General features: G+C 33.1%; 1 pseudogene; it reads left to right on the top strand.

Annotated features, from left to right (window-relative positions):
- LOC120090886 overlaps positions 1–2,587 on the top strand; it is a 9,461-nt pseudogene extending 6,874 nt beyond the window's left edge.
- The last annotated feature ends 7,121 nt before the right edge of the window (positions 2,588–9,708 follow it).

Here is a 9,708-nt window from a genome sequence, read left to right on the forward strand (position 1 = left end):
ATAAAATTAATTACTTAAACAATTTTAATAATTTTAATTAATTTAATATCAAATATTAAATTAATTTTTACATAATTCCACCTTCATATATTTAAATCATATTTAAATATTAATTCTCCGATTTCGTTTAATTCTAGTTCGAACATTTCAAATTAACTTATCACACTACTCTAAAGCTAATCCATTTTCGAGCTAGTAGGGGACCTCGCGAACCTACAGATCATGGGCTCCAACGACCCGAGATTAATCAGTTAAACTCATTAGACCGAACTAACCCCCATTCGTTAACTAATGGGTCACTCCACTAAAACTCATAGTTGAACTATCCTCACTATAGATATATTATGTCCACTCGATATAACCATGATTAGTAAGTTAACTCTTCACAGGTTGTTCGTAATAACGGCTGGGTCAAATCTCTGTTTTACCCTCGAAATTACCTCTTGTTTCTTAAGTCCCACTGATCCTCTAATGAACAATTGATTTATGATCCAATCAACAAACCGAGTCCCTCTCAGGCCAGTGAAAGGGTAGGGCTCCTTGTTCAAGACCCAAGATCAACACTTAAAGGAACAACCTCTCTACTATCCCTAACAGCGGGTAGAAGTGAATTCCGTCTTGCAATCTATATCTCTAACTATCTATTCGATCTTATCCTTGAAATGGTAGGTTATTGAGTCGACAATGTTGAGCCAACCTTCACCTATGCAAATCTAAGGATAATCCTGAATAAACAAAAGTTCAAAGTTAGCTCAGGATTAAGGTCAAGTTACCTAGGTCATCACTTTGAAATAGTCACTCTGAAACAGTAAACAGCGTTATAAAGTAAGAGTGACTGATTTCGTGATCCGATCTTGTACAAACCCTTTTGCACATGGACGCCCCCACTCCTTATGTCATAACATGTACGAATTAGGATCACTTCGTTTGTAGCACTTTACTACTCTTTGTAACAACTACAAAGCAGGTCACATCCTATAGTGTTACTAGAATAAGACACCCAACCTTATTCATATACTATAGATCATTTTGACTATATACTTGAAACTGATCCACTTTTATGTCTCCACATAAAGTTCAAGTATTCATGTAATAGTCAAGGGACTTTTAGGTTTATTGGATTTCTATTAAGCAAAACATCTATTCAATAACAACTTATTGAATTTTTAGAATAAGTTAAATTGTTTACAAACCACGAGTTTTAGGACATAAAACCTAACACTACTCACCGAATTCATTCCACCGGAGTAAACCCGTTGAAATTCTCACTTCCTCTTCTTTTGTTGCAGTTGGGAATCTGTGTTGGAACTACCATCTTATTTTATCAGCTCCTCAGACCATTGGGTCAACCTCTAATCGTCTCACAAATTTTGGTAACTCCTTTTTTTCCTTCAATTTTGAAATTACCCTTTTGAATTTGTATTTGAAATTTCTTTATTGGTTGTGTTGTTATTTTTATCAGAGCAATTTCGTTCTAAGTTCTTCAGGTTTATGGTAATGGAAGGAATTTAGATAAACAATTTTTCCGATCAGTGGATTCATTTTATTGGATGTAATGTCTTCAATTTGGAGTACTTTTTACTTCTTTCTAATTGGAGTGCAAACAGATATGATGATTGTGAAGAAGATTGACAATAGAGCATTTGGTATAGGATATTGTTCTGTGATTTTGCCTTTAGTTCTCACTATCGTTTACTCTGTAGCTTTGATGAATATTTTTTTACTCCAAAACTTCCAAAACTATTCTCCTAGTAGGTGGAGCAGAATCATTCATCAGCTTTCCCATGGTTGCTTCTCTTCTTTCTGAGCTTCATTTAATGAACTCTGAATTTGGGAGAATTGTTTTATCATCTTCCATGGTTTCAGGTATTAGCACCATATTTATTGTAATAATAGGATCTATGTTGGATCCAAGAAAAAGAAACATGTAAGATATCTTATTTTGGGATTCTGTAGCTTGGGTTATTAGAATTGTCCTTGTTTTCAGTAGTAGATGTGTCATTTTGTGGATGGTAAAGAAGAATCCAGTGGGGCAACTATTGAAGGAGAGCTTTGTGATTACATTACTTTTACGGATTTTTGTGAGTGCATTCTGTAGTCAATCTTTGGGTGCTCATAACTATTTTGGTCCTCTTTTATTTGGGATTATAATACCTCCAGGGCCTCCCATTGGACCAACATTGATGGAGAGGCTCGAGTCCATCACCTCTTGGATGTTCATACCCATCTTCTTTTTCAAAACAAGCTTGGTTGTCAATATGTATATCATCAAACTCAAAAAATTCCTTGGTTTGTCATTCATTATCTTTGTGAGTGCATTGGGGAAGTTTTTGGGTGTTCTAATGATGTCATTATATAACAAAATACCTGTGAGAGTCGCTATGTCATCAGCCTCATCATGAATAGTCAAGGAGTTTTTGAATTTGGTATGTTTAAAATGATGAAGAAAAACAAGGTAGGAACAAAGTATTTATCATTATATAATTACATTTAATCATCATTTCTATAGAGTGAGGTTCATAGAAGAGGTGGTGAAGGATGGCAATGGAACAGTCTCTGTACTCCGTTCGATGGGAAACAGTTTTGATCTCGTAATGGCTGGGAGACGATATAACCCCTATTTGGTACTTTGGAACACTTGGAAAAATTGGGGCTTGTTGGAGAATGTCATGATCTTGGTTGTGCAACAACACACAAGTATGGTACATAAAGACCAAGAGAATCATCAAAGGAAAGGTTATTTTTGCTCTTCTTCTCCCTCTCTTTCTTCATTTTTCCTTTCAGCTTCTCAACAGTGTACATTCTCTCCTCTCATGTCCATGTATCAACATCATCTATTGTTCAACTTATAAAAACAAGAATCCTTTGTTGAACTTACTTAAACTCAAGTCTAGGGTACCAAAGGAAGTTCAATTTTCAATACAATGTATTTAATAATTTATACTCTGGTATTTTGCACTCTCTTCATTTATACGTCCATTTTGTTGCATTACAATACAAAACTGCAACTGCAAGAATACAGTGTGAAGTTTTAATATAATGTTTGAGTGAGAGGCTTGTTTTACAGGATTGATTTTTATCATAGTTACTAACGCTTAGTTTTATCTAGAGAATCGAAAATTAAGGTCAAATAATCTAACGTATCCATCTAGATTTTCTCAAAAACAAAAAGTAATAGCAAAACTAAATCATATGAGACTATTTTTTTTCAAGACACAAATATATGGGGAAAATTAAAAGGATATTGTCTTTTTAGAAACTATTTAGGAAAATATTGTTGTTTTCAAACTATTTGTAAAAATATTGTTTTTTTTTTTTTTTTAAATAAGTCGAGGGTTGAAAATTCGAACCCTCACCTTCTTTTCATTTGTACGTCGAACTTTGAACCCTCGATCTTACCCTTCCTAATATTATTATTGAGTCTATTTAATTATCATTTCGAAGACCTTCCTCTATCAAAAGATCGTATTTCTAAATTTTCATAAGGTTCCCCTGGAATTTCTTCCAAAGCTTGTTGAATAATTTTTACGGATTCTATCATCTCAGCAAGTCTAACTAAATAACGAGCTAATGAATCTCCTTCTTTTTGCCACTCAACTTCACAATCAAATTCGAGAGCGAGATTATGAGAAAGGAGAGTTTGAGAAGAGCGAGAGCGAGAGCGAGATCGAATTTTGAGCGTAAACGTGAGCGAGAGCGAGAGCCAAAATAGCGAGATTTTGATATAGAACGAGAATACCGACAAAATTTCCCTCTTTTTTCTTTTTTAATTTATTACACATTCCACCTTCTTCTATTCTAATCCTTCTTTTTTTTTTAATTTTCCATTTTATAAAAACAATTTCTAAAAATATTTAAATTATTTATTTAAACTCTAAAAAGAATAAATTAAAAAAAAATAACTCATAAAAATAAAAAAATGATGAAATTAAATATCTCATTTATATAAAATAAATTACAAAAAATCAATGTGTCCCACAAGGCAGACGTGCGTCGATATTCGAGCTGGTTGTCGTCGTCGACTTCGAACTTGAGGTTGCTCGGTTCTTCTTGATATTACTCTGGTACCTCTGCAGCGCTTCATATATAAATATTCATTATGCTCTCCACGACCCCGACATGTCCATCACGTATGAAGACGAAGGACCAGCCCTCTTGAGTCATAATGTCCTGCAACCAAAGTTGGCATCATCATCATCGGACTAAACATAATCAGTTTGACTCTGCGTCTGCATATAAGGGGCAACTCTTCCCATAAATATGTGCAACTCATCAAACTCATCCTCTTCCCGAACAGGTCCTCTACATCTAGAAGCTGTGGTGAGGAACAATAGGTATAATTGACATATAATGAATTCCTCCATATATAGCTCGTTGGTCACTACATATAGCAAAACCTGGTTCGGATCATTTACAACCTCACGAAGTCTAACGTTGTTCGATCTCTCTGTGAATTATAAAACAATTAACAATATTTAAAATAAATTTAAATTAAAAAAATTTAGAATAATATTCATTCATTTACCAGATGACCCACAGCTGCTCTGATACGAGAGACATAGCGCCTTGTGAATTATTATACCAATGAATATATCTGGAGTGACATCTGTGTCAAATGTTTCAAGAGAAACCGCCCACTACAATAAACCTTGTACGATAGTGCCATCGCACTACCAAATCATGCAACTTTTTTGACCAATCTCCAAGTCCTTAGGTTAATATCATGCAATACGAGTTCAGTAATACAAGGCGATGGGACATCCTGCTGAAATACCGAATTGTTCTCATCACCATTCAGGAAGATGCCACTCACCAATGTGAAAACATATGAGAGGACTCAGTCGCGCCATATGTTTTGACCATTCGTACAAAATAAGGCAGAGTATGCACAATAATTTGTACAGCTCCCAAATAACCTGAAACACAAAATATTATATTTTAGAGAATATTAAAGACAAATACAATAAAAATGTGAATAAAAATAATCAATTAGGTTTAGTGTAATGTACCTGTTCAGGTTGAAGCAGTTAAACATGTATCTATACTGGCTGACTACATGTGTGTGCTGTCCTAGTCACACAAAATTTGTCTCTCCACCTAAATTTTTAAATTAACTAGATCAGTGATATAAAAATTAAATTGAATTAAAACAAAATACCGAGAACCGTAGGCTCTCATTAACATGATGTAGTTGTGGAGCCATTGTTGGAAATTGCTCTCACCCCATAGTTGCAAAAGTATGAGAGTCCAGTTATCTCTCGAACCTAGGTCTTGTTGCTTTTGCATAGTTGTCTATACAACCATGCCAAGCATGCTCCACCCCACGAATACTATCCCGCATCATGGAGGTTAGCTAACAGTGGCAGGAACATCAAGTGAACAAAATGACTTGATTTATCTAAAAACAAAACTTCCACCCATTATTTTAGTATTATATGCTCGCGCATATCTATGACGGTTTCTCGTCTGCATCATCTGTCAGCTCACAAAATTGTGTTTCCTAACCATATTAAACTTAACCTCGATCCTTTAATCCTGTCGGCAGGTGGGTCGCACCGAGATACAGTTGACACTTCTCAACCAGTCATCGTACATCACTCCGGTGACCGGCTCACCGTCAACAGGTAACCCCAATAATGCTCTCTATGTCTTATAGAGTTGATAGTGCATTCTCCAACAGAGATATGGAATGTATGCGTCTCGGGCCTCCATCTCTCGGACCAAGGCTGTGATCAGATGCTAGTCCAACTGAAATAAAATCCTGCTCTCGACGTCTGCAAGATATTTCTCCAGTAGTACGATCTCACCATACAACATATGATCAAAGAATGGTTGGTTTGTACAAAACATCGGGATCAACAGGTCCTGGTTTAAAATCATAATCTAAAAAATAATATATATATATTTAAAATTGACTATAATTGAAATAGTAAAGAAAAATGTGAGAGTAAAGAATAATGTAAAAACTTTATTGATTACAATAAAAACAAATTGAATATAAAAAGATTATTATAAAAAAAAATTGAATATACAATAAATTATAATAAAAAATTGAATATACAATAAATTATAATTGAATATACAATAAATTAAATAAAAAAAATTGAATATACACTAAAATGATATATAATAACAAAAATTATTTATTTTTCAATCCCTAACATCTGGAGCCCGTCTTAGTAACGAATGACACTTTCTTCGATTATGTCCTAACTAGTTACAAAATCCACATCGTTGTCGAGTGGCTGGTTCTGTCCAATCCATCTCGTTGTGATAACGTTGAACTTTCGGTCTACCAGGTTTTCTCAACAACGATGGATCAGGAATAAACGAGCATATTAGGGGGCGTGATCCAGTAAATTCATGCGGTACAGGTTGAAATTGAGGAGAGTAACATTCAGCATACGTTGACAATTTGTAGTAGTCTCAATAAAATCTTCGTAGTTTCATGTTAAAATGTGAGCAAACGACCATAAAATGCGAGCATGGAATGCCGAAATGCTTGCCACATGTTACATGAACAGTACCGCTCGGACCTGTTTAGCCTCAATATTTGAACGTTTCCTCCTTTGGCATTGAGACTATGACATCCGATTCTTCACATGAAATACATCTTCATACCGATCGATGATTGTACTTCATGTTTACTAGATCATGCAGCCTATATTTATTTTTGTTCGTTGCATACCTGGATTTTACTCCACTTAGTATTATAAAAATATGTTTTGAAATAAATTATTAATAAAATATATAAAAAAAAAATAATATTATCGGGTGGTATTTATCTTGACGCTCCAATGCATCCCTTATTTCTGCTTTTCTTTTCTCAAAATAGTTCACGCATTTAAAGAATGATTACTGAGCAAGAGCATTTATAGGCAACATTCGAGCTCCTTTGAGGACTCCATTTATGCACTCTTATATATTTGTCGTCATCCACCCATATCTGAATCCTCCATCATGTATTTGAGTCCATTTCTCTAAACTAATGTTGTCAAAAAAAACTTAGATAGCTCCGATTAATTCCTTTGATATCTTCAATTGCTTTGTTGAACTTTGAATTTGAAACTGACATCCAGAATGAAAACATAATTTTAATGAATTAAATTTATACTTTTATTGAAGTTGCTAATGAAATGTCGTAAGTAAGAAACGATGGTGACATTTCAGTCCCGTCCAACCATTGTGGTGTTTTCACTGCTACATGATTATACAGCATGTTGATGTGAAAATTAAATAACACCCTCGTGTGTTTACAATTTCTCTCAGGTGTTTCATACTTAGTGATCTCGAATCAAGCCATCAACCGAGCGGTACTGTCATGTAACAAGTGGAAAGCATACGGCATTCCCATGCGAGCATTTTATTGCCGTTTGCTCACATTTTAACATGAACTACGAAGATTTTATTGAGGACTACTACATATTGTCAACGTATTTGAATGTTACTCTCCTCAATTTCAACCGTACCGCATGAAGATTACTGGATCACGCACCTTAATATGCCCGTCTTACATCCTGATCCATCGTTGTTGAGAAGACTTGGTAGACCGAAAAGTTCACGTTATCATAATGAGAGGATTGGACAGAACCAGCACTCGACAATGATGTGTGATTTGTTAACCAGTTAGGACATAATCGAAGGAAGTGTCCTTCGTACTAAGACGGGCTCCAGATAGTTTAGGGATTGAATATAAATAATTTTTTTATATTATATATTCATTTTATTGTATATTCAATTTTTTTTATTATAATTTATTGTATATTCAATTTTTTTTATAATAATCGACTGTATATTCAATTTTTTTTTTTTTTTGTAATCAATAAAGTTTTACATTATAATAATCTAATATATTCAATTTATTGTCTAATGATTATTCAATTATAGTAAATAATCTAATATATTCAATTTGTTGTCTAATGATTATTTAATAGTATAATAATCTAATATATTCAATTTGTTGTCTAATGATTATTCAATTATAGTATAATAATCTAATATATTCAATTTATTGTCTAATGATATTCAATTATAGTATAAGTAATTAAATATATCCAATTATAGTCTAATGATTATTCAATTATAGTATAATAATCTAATATATTCAATTTTTTGTCTAATGATTATTTAATAGTATAATAATCTAATATATTCAATTTTTTTGTCTAATGATTATTCAATTATAGTATAATAATCTAATATATTCAATTTATTGTCTAATGATTATTCAATTATAGTATAAATAATCTAATATATTCAATTATAGTCTAATGATTATTCAATTATAGTATAATAATCTAATATATTCAATTATTGTCTAATGATTATTCAATTATAAGTATAATAATCTAATATATTCAATTATAGTCTAATGATTATTCAATTATAGTATAATTATTAGCTTTTTTCCTCTTTTTTTTTTATAATATTCTATGGAAATTCAAATAAAGTGAAGACTCTCGCTCTCTTCTAAGATCTCGCTCTCTCCTAATTCTCGCTCTCTCAGTACGCTCTCTCCTAAGATCTCGCTCTCGCTCTCTCCTAAGATTTCGCTCTCTCACTCCCGCTCTCTCACAATATCTCGTCTCTCTATTATTGTTGTTATTTTTCCATTAATGATTACTAACTTTCATTTCTTCTGGAACAATCACAAACACTTTTTTTATTATGGATCTACTACCAGAAACTCAATGTGTAATCTTAGCATTCAATGTGTATTCTTGAATAATCTCATTTTTCAATTATTCAGCCATTTCATTTTACCAAGTTCAAGTCAGATTAGTCAATATAAACTAAATCTCGCTCTCTCCAACATTCTCACTTTGAATCTCGCTTTCTCCTAAAATCTCGCTTTGAATCTCGTTCTCTCTTAAAATCTCGTTCAACATCTCACTCTCTCCTACTATCTCGCTTTGAATCTCGCTTTCTCCTTAATCTGCTTCAGCCCACTTATCTTCTTAATCGCTTTGAAGTTTCGACATGTGTGTAACCTTCGACAACCTAATATACAAAATTTTATTCGTAGACAAAGCTAATTCGGAATTGTCTTTCATTCCAAGGCATAACTTGTATCTATGCACTTCATATTTGCCTGGAGTTCGCTCCTAGAAATATACTCATCCCCACCCCCTCATGTCAATCCACAAGCCTCCGTCTAATTCGAAATGATAACAAAATGCATAGGTTGTTAGAAGCAGCTCGAGTACACAGATAAATATAGTATACCATCTCATTACTTTATTTCCTCTATGAGGGAAAAAGAAAAGTAATAAACCTGCAATCTCGATGGTGGATGTGTGTCGAAACTTCAACCTTCGACAACCTAAGCGAGATTCACGAAATTTTCCTTATCGAGGGTTGAAGTTTCGGCCTATGTATTGTTTTCAAGTTTTTCTTTGTTCGTCAAGTTCTCAACGTTCGACCTTCACATTAATCGAGTTCTCAACATTCGACCTCTAGCCTCGAACTCCCAAAACAACAATATTTCTCTAATAAGTTTCAAAACAACAATATTTCTCTAATAAATTTTGAAAACAACAATATTAATATTAAAGATCCCAAATATATGTGTTGTAATGTAACAAAGATAATTCTTGGATCATACAAAATTTGAATAATTTATTTGATATCGATAAGTAATCACTAACCATTCAAAAAAATAAAAAACACTAACCATTCAAAAAAAATAAAAAGCACTAACCATTCAAA

This window comes from Benincasa hispida, chromosome 11, assembly GCF_009727055.1.
Source record: "Benincasa hispida cultivar B227 chromosome 11, ASM972705v1, whole genome shotgun sequence".
In the NCBI taxonomy this organism is placed as follows: Eukaryota; Viridiplantae; Streptophyta; class Magnoliopsida; order Cucurbitales; family Cucurbitaceae; genus Benincasa; species Benincasa hispida.